We start from the raw sequence: 20,806 nt of genomic DNA, 5'->3' as shown, positions 1-20,806 counted from the left end.
CCGGGGACTCCTTAGGACGGCGCGCGCGGCCCCTTTAAGAGGGAGGGAGGGCGCGCGCGCCCTAAGCACAGTGGCCGGGAAGGAGCGCGTGCTGCCAGCAGAGCGGGAGAGGGACGCCGGGCACGGAGCAGAGCAGTGAGGGGAACAGCGTCCCTGCCTAGCAGAGGGCAGGGACGCCGGCACTACACTGATCCTGAGTTACATCCTGTATTATACTCCAGAGCTGCACTCACTATTCTGCTGGTGGAGTCACTGTGTACATACATTACATTACTGATCCTGAGTTACATCCTGTATTATACTCCAGAGCTGCACTCACTATTCTGCTGGTGCAGTCACTGTGTACATACATTACATTACTTATCCTGAGCTGTATTATACTCCAGAGCTGCACTCACTATTCTGCTGGTGCAGTCACTGTGTACATACATTACATTACTGATCCTGAGTTACATCCTGTATTATACCCCAGAGCTGCACTCACTATTCTGCTGGTGCAGTCACTGTGTACATACATTACATTACTGATCCTGAGTTACCTCCTGTATTATACTCCAGAGCTGCACTCACTATTCTGCTGGTGCAGTCACTGTGTACATACATTACATTACTGATCCTGAGTTACATCCTGTATTATACTCCAGAGCTGCACTCACTATTCTGCTGGTGGAGTCACTGTGTACATACATTACATTACTGATCCTGAGTTACATCCTGTATTATACCCCAGAGCTGCACTCACTATTCTGCTGGTGCAGTCACTGTGTACATACATTACATTACTGATCCTGAGTTACCTCCTGTATTATACTCCAGAGCTGCACTCACTATTCTGCTGGTGCAGTCACTGTGTACATACATTACATTACTGATCCTGAGTTACATCCTGTATTATACCCCAGAGCTGCACTCACTATTCTGCTGGTGCAGTCACTGTGTACATACATTACATTACTGATCCTGAGTTACCTCCTGTATTATACTCCAGAGCTGCACTCACTATTCTGCTGGTGCAGTCACTGTGTACATACATTACATTACTGATCCTCAGTTACATCCTGTATTATCCTCCAGAGCTGCGCTCACTATTCTGCTGGTGCAGTCACTGTGTACATACATTACATTACTGATCCTGAGTTATATCCTGTATTATACTCTAGAGCTGCACTCACTATTCTGTTGGTGCAGTCACTGTGTACATACATTACATTACTGATCCTGAGTTATATCCTGTATTATACTCCAGAGCTGCACTCACTATTCTGCTGGTGGAGTCACTGTGTACATACATTACATTACTGATCCTGAGTTACATCCTGTATTATACTACAGAGCTGCACTCACTGTTCTGCTGGTGGAATCGCTGTGTACATACATTACATTACTGATCCTGAGTTACCTCCTGTATTATACTCCAGAGCTGCACTCACTATTCTGCTGGTGCAGTCACTGTGTACATACATTACATTACTGATCCTGAGTTACCTCCTGTATTATACTCCAGAGCTGCACTCACTATTCTGCTGGTGCAGTCACTGTGTACATACATTACATTACTGATCCTGAGTTACATCCTGTATTATACCCCAGAGCTGCACTCACTATTCTGCTGGTGGAGTCACTGTGCACATAAATATCTACATGGGAGACATCACATAGGATATATAAAGCACCTTGAAAAAGTCTTCACACCCCGTGTATTTTTCCACAAACTTAAATGTATCTTATTGGGATTTTCTGTGATATAAAGTAACGAGGAAATGATCCGCGGTCACTCATTATGATAAGAATATAAATCTGAACATTGTTCTGTACATTTGTATTCAGCCCCTGAGTCAGTACTTTGTAGGACCACCTTTCTCTGCTGCAGTCTTTTGGGGTCTATCTCTCCCACCTTTCTCTGCTGCAGTCTTTTGGGGTCTTTCTCTCCCACCTTTCTCTGCTGCAGTCTTTTGGGGTCTGTCTCTCCCACCTTTCTCTGCTGCAGTCTTTTGGGGTCTGTCTCTCCCACCTCCCACTGCAGTCTTTTGGGGTCTGTCTCTTCCACGTTTCGCTGCAGTCTTTTGGGGTTTGTCTCCACAGCTTTCTCTGCAGTCTTTTGGGGCCTGTCTCTTCAGCTCTGCAGTCTTTTGGGGTCTGTCTCTCCAGCTTTCTCTGCAGTCTTTTGGGGTCTGTCTCTCCAGATTTCTCTGCAGTCTTTTGGGGTCTGCCTCTCTCACCTTTCTCTGGAGTCTTTTGGGGTCTGTCTCTCACACCTTTCTCTGCTGCAGTCTTTTGGGGTCTGTCTCTCCCACCTTTCTCTGCTGCAGTCTTTTGGGGTCTGTCTCTCCCACCTTTCTCTGCTGCAGTCTTTTGGGGTCTGTCTCTCCCACCTTTCTCTGCTGCAGTCTTTTGGGGTCTGTCTCTCCCACCTTTCTCTGCTGCAGTCTTTTGGGGTCTTTCTCTCCCACCTTTCTCTGCTGCAGTCTTTTGGGGTCTTTCTCTCCCACCTTTCTCTGCTGCAGTCTTTTGGGGTCTGTCTCTCCCACCTTTCTCTGCTGCAGTCTTTTGGGGTCTGTCTCTCCCACCTTTCTCTGCTGCAGTCTTTTGGGGTCCGTCTCTACCACCTTTCTCTGCTGCAGTCTTTTGGGGTCCGTCTCTACCACCTTTCTCTGCTGCAGTCTTTTGGGGTCTTTCTCTCCCACCTTTCTCTGCTGCAGTCTTTTGGGGTCTTTCTCTCCCACCTTTCTCTGCTGCAGTCTTTTGGGGTCTGTCTCTCCCACCTTTCTCTGCTGCAGTCTTTTGGGGTCTGTCTCTCCCACCTTTCTCTGCTGCAGTCTTTTGGGGTCTGTCTCTACCACCTTTCTCTGCTGCAGTCTTTTGGGGTCTGTCTCTCCCACCTTTCTCTGCAGTCTTTTGGGGTCTGTCTCTCCACCTTTCTCTGCTGCAGTCTTTTGGGGTCTGTCTCTCCCACCTTTCTCTGCTGCAGTCTTTTGGGGTCTATCTCTCCCACCTTTCTCTGCTGCAGTCTTTTGGGGCCTGTGACGCGCCCCCTGGGCCAGTGTTGTTGGGGATACCCGGAGCCGGATCAGATGGGGGTTGTAGTCTCCGAGTGGCTGTGACCCGGTCCGTGCCCAGGGTGTCAAGCTCAGTGTGTGGCAGTCCTTACTGATGTTACTAAAGTTCTTTATGTCGACTACGCCACCCGTTGAATTGCGGTCACTTCGGCCGCCGCTGCAGCAGGGTCCACTGAGGCTGATGGTGTTTGTGCAGCTTAGGTAGTATAACCCCCAACGGGAGGGGTATAGCCTCAGGGGGTCAGGTGCAGAGGATGGTGGTTGTGGAAGTGCAGGGAAGATGGTAATGAGAGTCAGAGTCGGGTTGTGCAGTTCAGGGTTCTTTACTTACTGCTGTTCTTGTACTGGTCACTCCGGCCTTGAGTGACCACCCGAGCCGTGCTGCGTCCACCAGGTCCTGGACTCGGCCAACCCCCAAGTAGTTCTGGAGCGTGGTTCTGAGCTCCCTTTCTGTCCTGTCCTCTTCTCTGGCCTTCCCCACCAGGGATCCACCTATGTCCGGCTCCCTCGGGCCTCTTGTTGGCGAACCCTTGCCTCTGGGTTCCCTGACCCTATGCGTGGTCTGCCTTCTGGGTGGATTTGGTGGGTGGCCGTGGCAGATGCTGCCCACGGCCTCCGGTCTCTGGCTGAGGTGTGCTGTAGCCCCCACCAGTTTGGGATCCGGTACCCTGTTGCCAACTCTTCACCCTGTGGTTGTATTTGGGCTCTCAGAGTTCCTTCTTTCTCCCCCTCTGGGTCTTTCGTTTTCTCCTCTCTCTCTTTTGGGCCTGGGGCTGCTCTGCTCCTCTGCTTTCCTCCACTGCTCTGCAAAAGGCTGACTTCTCACAGACTGACTGTGGCTGACTGACTGACTGACTGACTGACTGACCCTGATCTTAGATGGTGCCCACCTTAAATACTCCCTCTATGTGTGAGCTCAGGTGACCAGCACCCAATGAGCTCCTAGCTTTACCCAGGCTGCTCCCCCTATCTGCCCCTACACTACTGGGATGTACCACCCCCCTCCCACTCCAGCCAGGAACAGACTCTGTTGTACCTGCACATTTCTCTAATGGGAGTACCATCGGTCTGTTCCTCGGAAATGGGATGTGTGTAGTGTATGCAGCCTACTGAGCTCAGCTCCACACTCCATCCTTACCCGGGAGTGGAATATCACACCTCTGGGTTGAGGTGCAATACCCCTGTAGCAGCCGAATCCTCAGGGTGCTACATTCCCCCCTGGTAAATCACAGCACGTCCTCGGGCTGTAAGATATAAACAACATCCAAAACATACAATTTTTTTTCATAAACATAAACATATAAAACATATAAAACATCATATATATCAGCATAAACTTTTCATATAAACTTTTCATAAAAACATTCTTGTCTTCTGGTTCCTCCGGTCACGGTGCAACTTGTGACCGGGTAAAGTGCGACTGTCTCTTGAAGAAACACGGTTTCCTATAAAACCGGTAGGGGGCGCTTTAGGAAGCGCAACTATATACAAAAGGGATATGGCCGCTCTCAGTCCTCGGCCAGGTATTAGGGAGGATTGACCGTTCTCAGTCCTCGGTCAGTGGGAATAGGGACACACGGGTTAACAGTTCAGTTCTCTGGTCCCAACGGGGACTATATTGGCAGCAACGGTTCACTGTGCCCCGACGGGCAACTATATACAGTCTCTATACTACCGTACTCAACGACGGCGTCCTCCTGCTCTTTCTTTGTGGACAGTTTCAGTTTCAGACCCGTTCGGGCACGTATGCTGGGCAAATAGATTTTCACCCAGGTGCGGCACTCTAGATGTTGAGGGCGCGTTGATGGTAGCGGCGCCCGGGTCGACCAGGCCTTGCGACCAGGCTTGGGGCACCCTAAAGGCAAAGGGCACCGTAAGAACGGCGGCGCCCTGTGTTACTTGGCCCTGCGACCAGGCTAATCGCTCCGCGGAGGTAGGGGGCGCTGTTGGTATTGCGGCGCCCGGGGGTACTAGGCCTTGCGACCAGGCTGGTGGTACTTCCTGCTTGGTCACGCTCGGGGTCGAGGCGTGTGACGTCACAGGGGTCGCGGCTGCGGCTTCCGGTTGAGGCCTAGTCTGTGGCAGTGACGTTGCGGTTACGGGCACGGCAGGGGGTACTTCGGGCTCTGCGACGGGGAGCTGGGGCAGGTACGCGGTTTCCCGGTTTGGGGTAGAAACGTCCCCTTTACCTGCCTCCTTTCGTTCGGCTCCCTTCTCGGCGCCGTCTCCGGCCTTCAGTCCTCCTGCGCCATCCTCAGAGGCGTCTGTCTCCTCGTCTCGGGTGGCGTGCTCCGCTGACGAGTCTCGGTCTGCTGGGCCATCTCTCGGCTCCACTCCGCCAACGTCTCTCGCTGCACCCGGGCCATCCTCCGTGCGAGGCCCTCCAGTGCGGTCTGTGCACACTCCCGGTCTCGGGGGAGCTGTGCTAGGATCTCCAGCAGGCCTTCTGGAGTGGCGACCTGCAACAGGCTCCTGACCACTGGGTCGGTGCTGCCTGGAGTGGCGGCCCGCATCAGGCTCCTGACCACTGGGTCGGTGCTGCCTGGCTCTCCCTCCAGACGTCTTGTCTCCGGGTGCGCTCTCTCCAGACTGCTCCAGGCGACACCCATCTTTTTTCTCTTGTTCTCAGTCCTCCCACTTCGAGGGCGGTCCCGGGGCCACTTGGTGATTGTCAGCTCCAGGGGCAGTTCTTTCACGCTGACAGACACCTCTAGCATCACAGTCTCTGTTGGTGGGGGCGGTTTCCACTTTTGGCGCCATTTTCGGTCCTGGCCCACGATGGGAGGCGGCCTCTTGCCACCCTCTGGCACGCCCATAATGGCGTCCGCTCTTCCAAGGCGGGAAACCTTTGGAAATGGCGGGAATCGTCTCCCAGTGGCGGGAAACTCTGCAGATGGCGGGAAAAAGCTGTTAATGGCGGACAACCGGCGGGAATCGACCTGTGATGGAGTCCGATGGCGGGGACCCTCCGGAACCGGCGGGAGACTTTTTTTTGAGGTAAACTTGTTCTTTTCTTCAGGCACGCAGTACCCGGTGGTTGCGGGCACGAAATCCTGCCGACTACGCCAAAGTTGACGCGCCCCCTGGGCCAGTGTTGTTGGGGATACCCGGAGCCGGATCAGATGGGGGTTGTAGTCTCCGAGTGGCTGTGACCCGGTCCGTGCCCAGGGTGTCAAGCTCAGTGTGTGGCAGTCCTTACTGATGTTACTAAAGTTCTTTATGTCGACTACGCCACCCGTTGAATTGCGGTCACTTCGGCCGCCGCTGCAGCAGGGTCCACTGAGGCTGATGGTGTTTGTGCAGCTTAGGTAGTATAACCCCCAACGGGAGGGGTATAGCCTCAGGGGGTCAGGTGCAGAGGATGGGGGTTGTGGAAGTGCAGGGATGATGGTAATGAGAGTCAGAGTCGGGTTGTGCAGTTCAGGGTTCTTTACTTACTGCAGATGTTCCGGTCACTCCGGCCTTGAGTGACCACCCGAGCCGTGCTGCGTCCACCAGGTCCTGGACTCGGCCAACCCCCAAGTAGTTCTGGAGCGTGGTTCTGAGCTCCCTTTCTGTCCTGTCCTCTTCTCTGGCCTTCCCCACGAGGGATCCACCTATGTCCGGCTCCCTCGGGCCTATTGTTGGCGAACCCTTGCCTCTGGGTTCCCTGACCCTATGCGTGGTCTGCCTTCCGGGTGGATTTGGTGGGTGGCCGTGGCAGATGCTGCGCACGGCCTCCGGTCTCTGGCTGAGGTGTGCTGTAGCCCCCACCAGTTTGGGATCCGGTACCCTGTTGCCAACTCTTCACCCTGTGGTTGTATTTGGGCTCTCAGAGTTCCTTCTTTCTCCCCCTCTGGGTCTTTCGTTTTCTCCTCTCTCTCTTTTGGGCCTGGGGCTGCTCTGCTCCTCTGCTTTCCTCCACTGCTCTGCAAAAGGCTGACTTCTCACAGACTGACTGTGGCTGACTGTGGCTGACTGACTGACTGACTGACTGACCCTGATCTTAGATGGTGCCCACCTTAAATACTCCCTCTATGTGTGAGCTCAGGTGACCAGCACCCAATGAGCTCCTAGCTTTACCCAGGCTGCTCCCCCTATCTGCCCCTACACTACTGGGATGTACCACCCCCCTCCCACTCCAGCCAGGAACAGACTCTGTTGTACCTGCACATTTCTCTAATGGGAGTACCATCGGTCTGTTCCTCGGAAATGGGATGTGTGTAGTGCATGCAGCCTACTGAGCTCAGTTCCACACTCCATCCTTACCCGGGAGTGGAATATCACACCTCTGGGTTGAGGTGCAATACCCCTGTAGCAGCCGAATCCTCAGGGTGCTACACCTGTCTCTCCCACCTTTCTCTGCTGCAGTCTTTTGGGGTCTGTCTCTCCCACCTTTCTCTGCTGCAGTCTTTTGGTGTCTGTCTCTCCCACCTTTCTCTGCTGCAATCTTTTGGGGTCTGTCTCTCCCACCTTTCTCTGCTGCAGTCTTTTGGGGTCTGTCTCTCCCACTTTTCTCTGCTGCAGTCTTTTGGGGTCTGTCTCTCCCACCTTTCTCTGCTGCAGTCTTTTGGGGTCTGTCTCTCCCACCTTTCTCTGCTGCAGTCTTTTGGGGTCTGCCTCTCCCACCTTTCTCTGCTGCAGTCTTTTGGGGTCTGTCTCTCCCACCTTTCTCTGCTACAGTCTTTTGGGGTCTGTCTCTCCCACCTTTCTCTGCTGCAGTCTTTTGGGGTCTATCTCTACCACCTTTCTCTGCTGCAGTCTTTTGGGGTCTGTCTCTCCCACCTTTCTCTGCTGCAGTCTTTTGGGTCTGTCTCTCCCACTTTTCTCTGCTGCAGTCTTTTGGGGTCTGTCTCTCCACCTTTCTCTGCTGCAGTCTTTTGGGGTCTGTCTCTCCCACCTTTCTCTGCTGCAGTCTTTTGGGGTCTGTCTCTACCACCTTTCTCTGCTGCAGTCTTTTGGGGTCTGTCTCTCCCACCTTTCTCTGCAGTCTTTTGGGGTCTGTCTCTCCCACCTTTCTCTACTGCAGTCTTTTGGGGTCTGTCTCCCCAGATTGCTCTGCAGTCTTTTGGGGTCAGTCTCTCCACCTTTCCCTGCTGCAGTCTTTTGAGGTCTGTCTCTCCCATCTTTCTCTGCAGTCTTTTGGGGTCTGTCTCTCCCACCTTTCTCTGCTGCAGTCTTTTGGGGTCCGTCTCTCTCACCTCTCGCTGCAGTCTTTTGGGGTCTTTCTCTCCACCTCTTGCTGCAGTTTTTTGGGGTCTGTCTCTCCACCTTTCCTTGCTGCTGTCTTTTGGGGTCTTTCTTTCCCACCTTTCTCTGCAGTCTTTTGGTGTCTGTCTCTCCCACCTTTCTCTGCTGCAGTCTTTTGGGGTCTGTCTCTCCCACCTTTCTCTGCTGCAGTCTTTTGGGGTCTGTCTCTCCTCCTTTGCAGTCTTTTGGGTCTGTCTCTCCCACCTTTCTCTGCTGCAGTCTTTTGGGGTCTGTCTCTCCCATCTTTCTCTACTGCAGTCTTTTGGGGTCTGTCTCCCCAGCATGCTCTGCAGTCTTTTGGGGTCAGTCTCTCCACCTTTCCCTGCTGCAGTCTTTTGGGGTCTGTCTCTCCCACCTTTCTCTGCTGCAGTCTTTTGGGGTCTGTCTCTCCCACCTTTCTCTGCTGCAGTCTTTTGGGGTCTGTCTCTCCACCTTTCTCTGCTGCAGTCTTTTGGGGTCTGTCTCTCCCACCTTTCTCTGCTGCAGTCTTTTGGGGTCTGTCTCTCCCACCTTTCTCTGCTGCAGTCTTTTGGGGTCTATCTCTACCACCTTTCTCTGCTGCAGTCTTTTGGGGTCTGTCTCTCCCACCTTTCTCTGCTGCAGTCTTTTGGGTCTGTCTCTCCCACTTTTCTCTGCTGCAGTCTTTTGGGGTCTGTCTCTCCACCTTTCTCTGCTGCAGTCTTTTGGGGTCTGTCTCTCCCACCTTTCTCTGCTGCAGTCTTTTGGGGTCTGTCTCTACCACCTTTCTCTGCTGCAGTCTTTTGGGGTCTGTCTCTCCCACCTTTCTCTGCAGTCTTTTGGGGTCTGTCTCTCCCACCTTTCTCTACTGCAGTCTTTTGGGGTCTGTCTCCCCAGATTGCTCTGCAGTCTTTTGGGGTCAGTCTCTCCACCTTTCCCTGCTGCAGTCTTTTGAGGTCTGTCTCTCCCATCTTTCTCTGCAGTCTTTTGGGGTCTGTCTCTCCCACCTTTCTCTGCTGCAGTCTTTTGGGGTCCGTCTCTCTCACCTCTCGCTGCAGTCTTTTGGGGTCTTTCTCTCCACCTCTTGCTGCAGTTTTTTGGGGTCTCTCTCCACCTTTCCTTGCTGCTGTCTTTTGGGGTCTTTCTTTCCCACCTTTCTCTGCAGTCTTTTGGTGTCTGTCTCTCCCACCTTTCTCTGCTGCAGTCTTTTGGGGTCTGTCTCTCCCACCTTTCTCTGCTGCAGTCTTTTGGGGTCTGTCTCTCCTCCTTTGCAGTCTTTTGGGTCTGTCTCTCCCACCTTTCTCTGCTGCAGTCTTTTGGGGTCTGTCTCTCCCATCTTTCTCTACTGCAGTCTTTTGGGGTCTGTCTCCCCAGCTTGCTCTGCAGTCTTTTGGGGTCAGTCTCTCCACCTTTCCCTGCTGCAGTCTTTTGGGGTCTGTCTCTCCCACCTTTCTCTGCAGTCTTTTGGGGTCTGTCTCTCCCACCTTTCTCTGCTGCAGTCTTTTGGGTCTGTCTCTCCCACTTTTCTCTGCTGCAGTCTTTTGGGGTCTGTCTCTCCACCTTTCTCTGCTGCAGTCTTTTGGGGTCTGTCTCTCCCACCTTTCTCTGCTGCAGTCTTTTGGGGTCTGTCTCTACCACCTTTCTCTGCTGCAGTCTTTTGGGGTCTGTCTCTCCCACCTTTCTCTGCAGTCTTTTGGGGTCTGTCTCTCCCACCTTTCTCTACTGCAGTCTTTTGGGGTCTGTCTCCCCAGATTGCTCTGCAGTCTTTTGGGGTCAGTCTCTCCACCTTTCCCTGCTGCAGTCTTTTGAGGTCTGTCTCTCCCATCTTTCTCTGCAGTCTTTTGGGGTCTGTCTCTCCCACCTTTCTCTGCTGCAGTCTTTTGGGGTCCGTCTCTCTCACCTCTCGCTGCAGTCTTTTGGGGTCTTTCTCTCCACCTCTTGCTGCAGTTTTTTGGGGTCTCTCTCCACCTTTCCTTGCTGCTGTCTTTTGGGGTCTTTCTTTCCCACCTTTCTCTGCAGTCTTTTGGTGTCTGTCTCTCCCAACTTTCTCTGCTGCAGTCTTTTGGGGTCTGTCTCTCCCACCTTTCTCTGCTGCAGTCTTTTGGGGTCTGTCTCTCCTCCTTTGCAGTCTTTTGGGTCTGTCTCTCCCACCTTTCTCTGCTGCAGTCTTTTGGGGTCTGTCTCTCCCATCTTTCTCTACTGCAGTCTTTTGGGGTCTGTCTCCCCAGCTTGCTCTGCAGTCTTTTGGGGTCAGTCTCTCCACCTTTCCCTGCTGCAGTCTTTTGGGGTCTGTCTCTCCCACCTTTCTCTGCAGTCTTTTGGGGTCTGTCTCTCCCACCTTTCTCTGCTGCAGTCTTTTGGGGTCTTTCTCTCCACCTCTTGCTGCAGTCCTTTGGGGTCTGTCTCTCCAACTTTCTCTGCTGCAGTCTTTTGGGGTCTGCCTGTCCCACCTTTCTATGCAGTTTTTTGGGGTCTGTCTCTCCACCTTTCTCTGCAGTTTTTTGGGGTCTGTCTCTCCACCTTTCTCTGCTGCAGTCTTTTGGGGTCTGTCTCTCCACCTTTCTCTGCTGCAGTCTTTTGGGGTCTTTCTCTCCTCCTTTCTCTGCAGTCTTTTGGGGTCTGTCTCTCCCACCTTTCTGTGCTGCAGTCTTTTGGGGTCTGTCTCTCCAGCTTTCTCTGCAGTCTTTTGGGGTCTGTCTCTCCCACCTTTCTCTGCTGCAGTCTATTAGGGTCTGTCTCTCCAGCTTTCTCTGCTGCAGTCTTTTGGGGTCTGTCTCTCCCACCTTTCTCTGCAGTCTTTTGGTGTCCTTCTCTCCACCTCTTGCTGCAGTGTTTTGGGGTCTGTCTCTCCAACTTTCTCTGCTGCAGTCTTTTGGGGTCTGCCTGTCCCACCTTTCTCTGCAGTTTTTTGGGGTCTGTCTCGCCACCTTTCTCTGCTGCAGTCTTTTGGGGTCTGTCTCTCCCACCTTTCTCTGCAGTCTTTTGGGGTCTGTCTCTCCCACCTTTCTCTGCTGCAGTCTTTTGGGGTCTGTCTCTCCAGCTTGCTCTGCAGTCTTTTGGGGTCAGTCTCTCCACCTTTCCCTGCTGCAGTCTTTTGAGGTCTGTCTCTCCCATCTTTCTCTGCAGTCTTTTGGGGTCTGTCTCTCCCACCTTTCTCTGCTGCAGTCTTTTGGGGTCCGTCTCTCCCACCTCTCGCTGCAGTCTTTTGGGGTCTTTCTCTCCACCTCTTGCTGCAGTCTTTTGGGGTCTGTCTCTCCACCTTTCTCTGCTGCAGTCTTTTGGGGTCTTTCTCTCCTCCTTTCTCTGCAGTCTTTTGGGGTCTGTCTTTCCCACCTTTCTGTGCTGCAGTCTTTTGGGGTCTGTCTCTCCAGCTTTCTCTGCAGTCTTTTGGGGTCTGTCTCTCCCACCTTTCTCTGCTGCAGTCTATTAGGGTCTGTCTCTCCAGCTTTCTCTGCTGCAGTCTTTTGGGGTCTGTCTCTCCAGGTTTGCACTCTCACTCTCACTCAGTGATCGGATGGAGACGTCTGTGATCAGTGATTTTCACGTCTGGTCACAGATTCTCTGGGATTTGGGTCTGGACTGTGACTGCTCCGTTCACACACAGGAATATGCTCTGATCTAAACCCTCCATTGTAGTTCTGAAGGAGGTTGAGGGTCGTTGTCCTGCTGGAAGGTGAACCTACACCCCAGTCTCAGATTTCCTGCAGCCTCTGACAGGTTTTCCTCCAAGATTGTCCTGTATTTAGCTCCATCCATCTTCCCAACACCTCTGACCAGCTTCCCTGCCCCGGCTGGAGAAAAGCCTCCCAACTGCAGGATGCTGCCTCCACCATGTGTGACTGTGGGGATGGTGTTTTCAGGGTGATGTGCAGGGTTAGTCGTCCTGTGGACAGATTCCCCCCCCGAGCTGTGGATCTCTGCAGCTCCTCAGTGACCATGGGCCTCTCGGCTGCTTCTCTCATTAGAGCTCTCCTTTCTTGGGATGTCAGGTTAGGTGGATGGCCATGTCTTGGTAGGTTTGCAGTTGTGCCATACGCCTTCCATTTTTGGATGATGGATTGCACAGTGCTCCATGAAATGTTCAGAGCTTAGGCTATTTTTTATAACCTAAACCTGCTTTACTCTTTTCCACAGCTTTATCCCTGACCTGTCTGGTGAGCTCCTTGGTTTTCAACTTTATCCCTGATATGTCTGGTGAGCTCCTTGGTTTTCAGCTTTATCCCTGATTTGTCTGGTGAGCTCCTTGGTTTTCAGCTTTATCCCTGACTTGTCTGGTAAGCTCCTTGGTTTTCAGCTTTATCCCTGACCTGTCTGGTGAGCTCCTTGGTTTTCAGCTTGATCCCTGATCTGTCTGGTGAGCTCCTTGGTTTTCAGCTTTATCCCTGACCTGTCTGGTGAGCTCCTTGGTTTTCAGCTTTATCCCTGACCTGTCTGGTGAGCTCCTTGGTTTTCAGCTTTATCCCTGACATGTCTGGTGAGCTCCTTGGTCTTCAGCTTTATCCCTGACCTGTCTGGTGAGCTCCTTGGTTTTCAGCTTGATCCCTGATCTGTCTGGTGGGCTCCTTGGCTTTCATGATGGTGTTTGATCCCTAATGTTCTCCCACAAACCTCTGAGGCCTTCACAGAGCAGCTATAGTTATACTGAGAAGAAATCACACCCAGGAGGACACAATGTACTAATTATGTGACATCTGGAGGTGATTGATAACTCAGGATTTTATTTAGGGGAATTAGACTACAGGGGGCTGAATACTAATGCACCGCACCATCATCAGATTTATATTTTTAAATATATTTAGAAACATCCTGTATCATTTCCTTTTCACTTCACAAATACCTGCTACTTAGTGTTGGTGTCACAGAAAATCCCAATAAAATACATTTCTTTTTGAGGGTATAATATGAAAAAAAAAATGTGGAAAGGAATCACAGAGTATGAATATTTTTTCAAGGCTCTGCATGCGTGTTATGTTGGTGTATACATTATATCTACCGATGTACGCGCCTGTAGTGTGTGGATATAGTGACATATTGTGATTTCTATGGTTATTTTATACAATCTTCTGCACGTGTCATTTCTGTATTTAGTTTCTTATCTGATCATCCAAAGATCAGTGCTGCTAGTGTGAATGATACCTGAGACGGGTGTGATAACGAGGTGTGGAGTATTATCACTTATATCGCTCCAGCTGCCACGTATCTAGACTTTGATGTTAAGATATAATTCACTTTCCTCCACGTTCACCTCGCTCTTCCTTCAGGACCTGATAAATGACCCTGATATCCCACATAGTTGCACATAATGCCCCCTGGAATCAAGACCAGAATCACAAGCCCCCCAGCTTCGTTACTGATGATAATCACATTGCTTCTATCATGTTTTATCATGTGAGCAGCGTTCTTCTGTCTCTTCATGAATAGAATCCGAGGATGACAGTCAAGACTGGCAGTATCGGGGTCTGGAGAGTTTGTGCTGATTTATTGAAGACTTCAATTCAAAGGGATTTATTAACTTGCGGTTTTTATTCAACGCGTTTCAAATGGGTTGTTTCCTGAAGAAGAAGTGCTTGTCACTTTAAAACGCGTTGAATAAAAAACGCAAGTTAATTAATCCCTTTGAATTGAAGTCTTCAATAAATCAGCAGCGTGGAAGATATCCACAAACTCTCCAGATCCTGTTCTTCATCGGTTCTGATAACCCGTGGGTCCGCCGCAGCTGAGCACTAAACCAAAAACGCCTCATACTACGGATCAGGCTAGCACAATCTGATATAAGATTTTGAATGTTTGTTGGATAAGACCATATTTTCCCTATTTTCTCCCTACTGGTTTAAGACTGGCAGTAAGCAGAGAATGCAAAGCGATTCCAGATTTACTGTATATGTCATTCAGTGTGTCCAGAAATTTAAGTAATAATTTACCTAAAGTCAATAAGATGAACACCAAAATGTTCGATACATTTTAGACCAATATGCTATAATGGCAGGGTATCTCTATTCTGGATCCAGCGTGTGGTCGGACCCCATAGCGGTTCCTTATTTGAGGTTTCTATAATTCCCCTACATTGCAGTGTATAACAGTGATCCTTATATCATAGACCGATATATGAAATACTACAGAGACTCTCTGACCATCTCCTTCCGGTCTGGAGATCATGTGAAAGGTGTAAGCTCCAGGAGTTGAGTATTCAGGAAGGCAGCTGCCAGTTAAACTCTCTGACCTGATCCAGTCCCAGAATTTCCCTGTCTGCACTAACACTGTACCTCTACCAAATATATTCAAAATAAAGTGCTAGAATTTCCTTTACTAACCCAACTGTAAAGCAGGATATGACCACCCACCCCCACGAGGACTCAATACTAGATGTGGTGCGTGCGGTGACAATAGCAATGGGCTGTTACGATGACCACCCTGCATTGTTCTCAGGTGGCCGTGGTGCAGTGCGCAGTGTCTGACACTAGAGGACGCTCTACTCCATGTGATGAGCAGATCAGATAAGAGTTTCTATCAGCTGCGGGGCAGCGCGCGGCACAGTCCTGTGATCTGGTGCTACATTATGAGACTTTCTACAAGGTCACATGACTGTATTTGTTGTATGAACACTCGGCAACCTGCGACTCCCGCACCTGATATTAGACACGTATACTCACCTGGGAGCATGACTGTGCAGGGCGGCTCAGCTGTATCATATACCGGGCTGGACCGGATCATATATCTGCGCCCTATACGTAATTGCCCCAGGGTGAGGTATCAATCTGCAGCCTCTTCTTACCTGTTCTGTATAAAACCTTTGTATGATGTCAGATGCATAACAAGGTGCACGGAAGACAAAGTGGCTGATATACAGGAGCACGTATAGAGTCAGACCACTCCAGAGATATAGCCGCCTCCGCTGATGCCTCACGCTGTTAAGACGATACCTCTGATGGCTCTGGTGTCTAATCTGCCTCCTCTGAATTTTGGGGGTCTTATTCTTCTCTTTCTATATTTAAGTCCTGACAGTGGCTGTCTCCTCTGCAGAGTTTTTCCTTTTTAAAACACACTACAAAGACATACAGTCATGTCTGAAAGTGTTGGCGCCCTTGAAATTGTTCAAGAAAAAGAGCTATTTCTCCCAGAAAATTATCACAATTACACATATTTTGTTATACACAGGTTTATTTCCTCTGTGTGTATTGGAACAACACAAAAAAAATTTTAATTGAAGAAAATTTCACAGAAAACCCCCAAAATGGGCAGGACAAAATTGTTGGCACCTTTCCAAAATTATGCTGCTCGTTCACACTCACCTGTGGCAAGTAACAGGTGTGGGAATATGAAAATCACACCTGAAACCAGATAAAAAGGGGAGAAGTTGCCTCAATCTTTGCATTGTGTGTCAGTGTGTGCCACACTAAGCATGGAGAACAGAACGAGGAGAAGAGAACTGTCTGAGAACTTGAGAACCAAAAATGTTGAACAATATCAACAATCTGAAGGTTACAAGTCCATCTCCAGAGATCTTGATGTTCCTTTGTCCACAGTGCGTAACATAATCAAGACATTTACAACCCATGGCACTGTAGCAAATCTCTGCGGACGGCAAAGAAAAACTGATGAAAGGTTGTAACGCAGGATAGTCCGGATGGTGGATAAGCAGCCCCTATAAAGTTCCAAGGAAACTCAAGCTGTCCTGCAGGCTCAGGTGCATCAGTGTCAGCGCGAACTATCCGTCCACATGTGAATGAAATTAAACACTATGGCAGGAGACCCAGGAGGACCCCACTGCTGACAGAGATACATAAAAAAGCTAGACCAAGTTTGCCAAAATGTACATGAATAAGCCAAAATGTTTCTGGGAAAGCGTCTTCCAGCAGGACAATGACCCCCAAAACACTTCAAGAAACCCCAGGAAATGGATGGAAACAAAGCGGTAGAGAGTTCTGAGGTGGCAGCAATGAGTCCGGATGGAAATCCCATTGATCACCTGTGGAGAGATCTTACAATTGCTGTTGGGAGAAGGCGTCCTTCAAATATGAGAGACCTGAAGCAGTTTGCAAAGAGTGGTCCAAAAATTCCAGCTGAGAGGTGTAAAAAGCTGATGGTTATAGGAAGCGATTGATTGCAGTTATTTATTTCACAGGCTGTGCAACCAAATACTAAATTGAGGGTGGAAACAATTTTCTACAGCCTATTTTTGGGGTTTTGTGTGAATTTAGGCCCAATTTTCTGGGAAAAATACTTCAGTTTCTGAAACAATTTCAAGGGTGCCAACACTTTCGGCCATGACTATAATATAGGCCTGACCCATCCACTGCAGACGGATCGAACCACAGACAGAGAGCCGGGAATTCTTTCCAGAACAATCCTATGTAAAATCTGACTTCTAGATACCTCTGTTATTGGCTCCTGCATGTGGTCAGACCCCATGGCGGTTCCCTAAGTTATATCACAAATGCTAAAAAGAAACAACTGTTTTATAGGTCCATATTTTCTACGTTGCCTTTAGTTTTCTTCTCACCAAAGATTGCTGGTCATACAGAGGTTCCATGTAGAAATCTTTTCAGAGTTCCCCCTTATACTCATAGATGGGATAAAGAAAACAAGCTGTTTTTTTTTCAGTTTTGATGAATTTTAGCCTAGATTCCTATGGTAGAGTCAGAAGCTCCCTGCCCTATCACGCTCTATTGTGTAGGCCGCTTACTGCGGTAGGCCTGTAGCTACGTCACTGTATTACCTGCACCGGCCAGCGGTTTGTACAAGTCAGAAAAGAACATGGAGGCTGCTGTGGATGGGGAATCAGGATAAGGGGAATATAAGCTTCATTTTTTTCTATTATATATAAAGGCACTCAGGGGCATTATTAGTTCTGAAGGAGGCACTGAGATTACATGGGGGCATTATTAGTTTTAAATGGGGCACTCTGGGCATTATTACTTTTTAAGGGGGCACTTTGGGAGTTATTTCTTTTTAAGGAGGTACTCAGGTCATTATGACTCTAAGGGGGCACTTGGGGTATTATAACCTTAAAAAGAGCACACTTTGTATTAGTATTATTATTCTATCCTGTAGACAAAGCCAGTTTTAGGCAAAGTGGGGCCCTGAGAAAAGTTAAAAGTGTAACTACAAATGCCAACATATTGCAGCAGCACACAAACATTTATGTTAAATTCAGGCCATTAAATGAGCACCGATTGACTATATTCAAGTGGGTGAGTGCTTGTTCATCTTTAGACAGTCTGATAACGACTGATGGGTCAAATCAATCACTAATAGGTCGCTCTTGTCTCCTACAGTATCATGTTATCAGCAGCACATCTATTGTTTACACCAGGCCATGTGCTGCTGAGAACAATTACTTTTTACAGAGAAGCTGTGAGGAGTGATATACTGCATGATGAAGCTGTGTACAGGGGCTGTGAGGAGTGATATACTGCAGAATGGAGCTGTGTACAGGGGCTGTGAGGAGTGATATACTGCATGATGGGGCTGTATATAGGTGCTGCGAGGAGTGATATACTGCAGGATGGAGCTGTGTACAGGGACTGTGAGGAGTGATATACTGCATGATGGGGATGTATTTAGGTGCTGCGAGGAGTGATATACTGCAGGATGGAGCTGTATTACAGGGGCTGTGAGGAGTGATATACTGCCAGATGGATCTGTATACAGGGGCTGTGAGGAGTAATATACTGCAGGATGGAACTGTATACAGGGGCTGTGAGGAGTGATATACTGCAGGATGGAGCGGTATACAGGGGCTGTGAGGAGTGATATACTGCAGGATGGAGCTGTATACAGGGGCTGCAAGGAGTGATATATTGCCAGATGGATCTGTATACAGGTGCTGCGAGGAGTGATATACTGCAGGACGGCGCTGTATATAGGGGCTGTGAGGTGTGATATACTGCACGATGGCTGTATATAGGTGCTGCAAGGAGTGATATACTGCCAGATGGATCTGTATACAGGGGCTACGAGGAGTGATATACTGCAGGATGGAGCAGTATACAGGGGCTGCGAGGAGCGATATACCGCAGGATGGAGCTGTATACAGGGGCTGTGAGGAGTGATATAATGCAGGATGGAGCCGTATATAGGTGCTGCAAGGAGTGATATACTGCCAGATGGATCTGTATACAGGGGCTGAGAGGAGTGATATACTGCAGGATGGAGCTTTATACAGGGGCTGTGAGGAGTGATATACTGCAGGATGAGGCTGTATACAGGAGCTGCAAGGAATGATATACTGCAGGGTGGGGTTGTATATAGGGGCTGTGAGGAGATATATTCTGCAGGTGGGGCTGTGCATAGAGGAGAGGAGTGATATACTGCAGGATAGGGGAGGAAAACTAGCTAAAAATGATGTAAAGTTACACAGGCAGCTCTAGTGATGTAGACGGCAGGACATGCAATCAGGCAGGTTCTGCACCGGAGTCGCAGAGAACAGGATCCAGCAGAGCACAGGAGCTACAAAGCACAGGAGCCGGCAGAGCACAGGAGCCGCAGAGAACAGGATCCAGCAGAGCACAGGAGCCACAGAGCACAGGAGCCGGCAGAGAACAGGAGCCGGCAGAGAACAGGAGCCGGCAGAGCACAGGAGCCGGCAGAGCACAGGAGCCGCAGAGCACAGGAGCCACAGAGAACAGGAGCCACAGAGAACAGGAGCCGGCAGAGCACATGAGCCGCAGCGCACAGGAGCCGCAGCGCACAGGAGCCACAGAGCACAGGAGCCACAGAGCACAGGAGCCGGCAGAGCACATGAGCCGCAGCGCACAGTAGCCACAGAGCACAGGAGCCGGCAGAGCACAGGAGCCGGCAGAGCACAGGAGCCGGCAGAGCACGGGAGTTGCAGAGCACAGGAGCCGGAAGAGCACAGGAGCCAGAAGAGCATAGGTGCTGCAGAGCACAGGTGCCGGAAGAGCACAGGAGCCGGAAGAGCACAGGAGCCACAGAGAATAGGAGCCGCAGAGCACAGGAGCCACAGAGTACAGGAGACGGCAGAGCACAGGAGCCGCAGAGCACAGGAGCCTGCAGAGCACAGGAGCCTGCAGAGCACAGGAGCCGCAGAGCACAGGAGCCGCAGAGCACGGGAGCCGCAGAGCACGGGAGCCGCAGAGCACGGGAGCCGGAAGAGCACAGGTGCTGCAGAGCACAGGTGCCGGAAGAGCACAGGAGCCGCAGAGAATAGGAGCCGCAGAGCACAGGAGCCAGAAGAGCACAGGTGCCGGAAGAGCACAGGTGCCGGAAGAGCACAGGAGCCGGAAGAGCACAGGAGCCACAGAGAATAGGAGCCGCAGAGCACAGGAGCCGCAGAGTACAGGAGACGGCAGAGCACAGGAGCCGCAGAGCACAGGAGCCTGCAGAGCACAGGAGCCGCAGAGCACAGGAGCCGCAGAGCACAGGAGCCGCAGAGCACAGGAGCCGGAAGAGCACAGGTGCCGCAGAGCACAGGTGCCGCAGAGCACAGAAGCCGGAAGAGCACAGGAGCCGGCAGAGCACAGGAGTCGCAGAACACAGGAGCTGGCAGAACACAGGAGCTGGCAGAGCACAGGACCCGCAGAGCACAGGACCCGCAGAGCACAGGAGCCACAGAGCACAGGAGCTGGAAGAGAAAAGGAGTCGCAGAACACAGGAGCTGGCAGAACACAGGAGCTGGCAGAGCACAGGAGCCGCAGAGCACAGGAGTCGCCAGAGCACAGGAGCCGCAGAGCACAGGAGCCGGCAGAGCACAGGAGCTGGCAGAGCACAGGAGCTGGAAGAGAAAAGGAGTCGCAGAACACAGGAGCTGGCAGAACACAGGAGCTGGCAGAGCACAGGAGCCGCAGAGCACAGGAGTCGCCAGAGCACAGGAGTCGCCAGAGCACAGGAGCCGCAGAGCACAGGAGCCGGCAGAGCACAGGAGCCGGCAGAGCACAGGAGCCGGCAGAGCACAGGAGCCGCAGAGCACAGGAGTCGCAGAGCACAGGATCCAGCAGAGCACAGGATCCACAGAGCACAGGAGCCGGCAGAGCACAGGAGTCGCCAGAGCACAGGAGCCGGCAGAGCACAGGAGCCGGCAGAGCACAGGAGCGGCAGAGCACAGGAGCCAGCAGAGCAAAGGGTGAATTCTAGTGATGAGCGGGTAGGTTTTGTTAACCCTTTCGCCGAGTATACTCGGGCGAGCACCGAGTAGTTACAACTGCTCGGTGATATGTTTGAATCACTCCCGTGTGCATGATTTGCAACTGTTTGACAGCTTTAATACATGTTTGGAATGTCTAAGAAACAGGCATTCCTCACATGTATTAAAGCAGTCAAACAGTTGCAAATCATGCACACGGGAGTGATTCAAACATATCATCGAGCAGCTATAAATACTCGGAGCTCGTCCGAGCATACTCGCCGAAAGGGTTAACAAAACATACTCGCTCAACATTAGTGAATTCTGCAGGTAGATTAGACTGATGACACCGCAGAGGTGGGGCTTGTCAGGAGCACAGGAGAGGAGGAGGGGCTGCAGCACTGGGGAGAAGCAAGTGCTGCTGGGAAAAGGGGCAGATAAGAACAGGACCCCCAGTGTGAGGCCGACTGCTCCGAGGGGC

The sequence above is a fragment of the Phyllobates terribilis genome, unplaced genomic scaffold (genome assembly GCF_046119375.1).
Source record: "Phyllobates terribilis strain yellow unplaced genomic scaffold, ASM4611937v1 Scaffold_3__8_contigs__length_932513732, whole genome shotgun sequence".
Taxonomy (NCBI): domain Eukaryota; kingdom Metazoa; phylum Chordata; class Amphibia; order Anura; family Dendrobatidae; genus Phyllobates; species Phyllobates terribilis.
Note: the sequence above shows the minus strand (reverse complement) of the source record.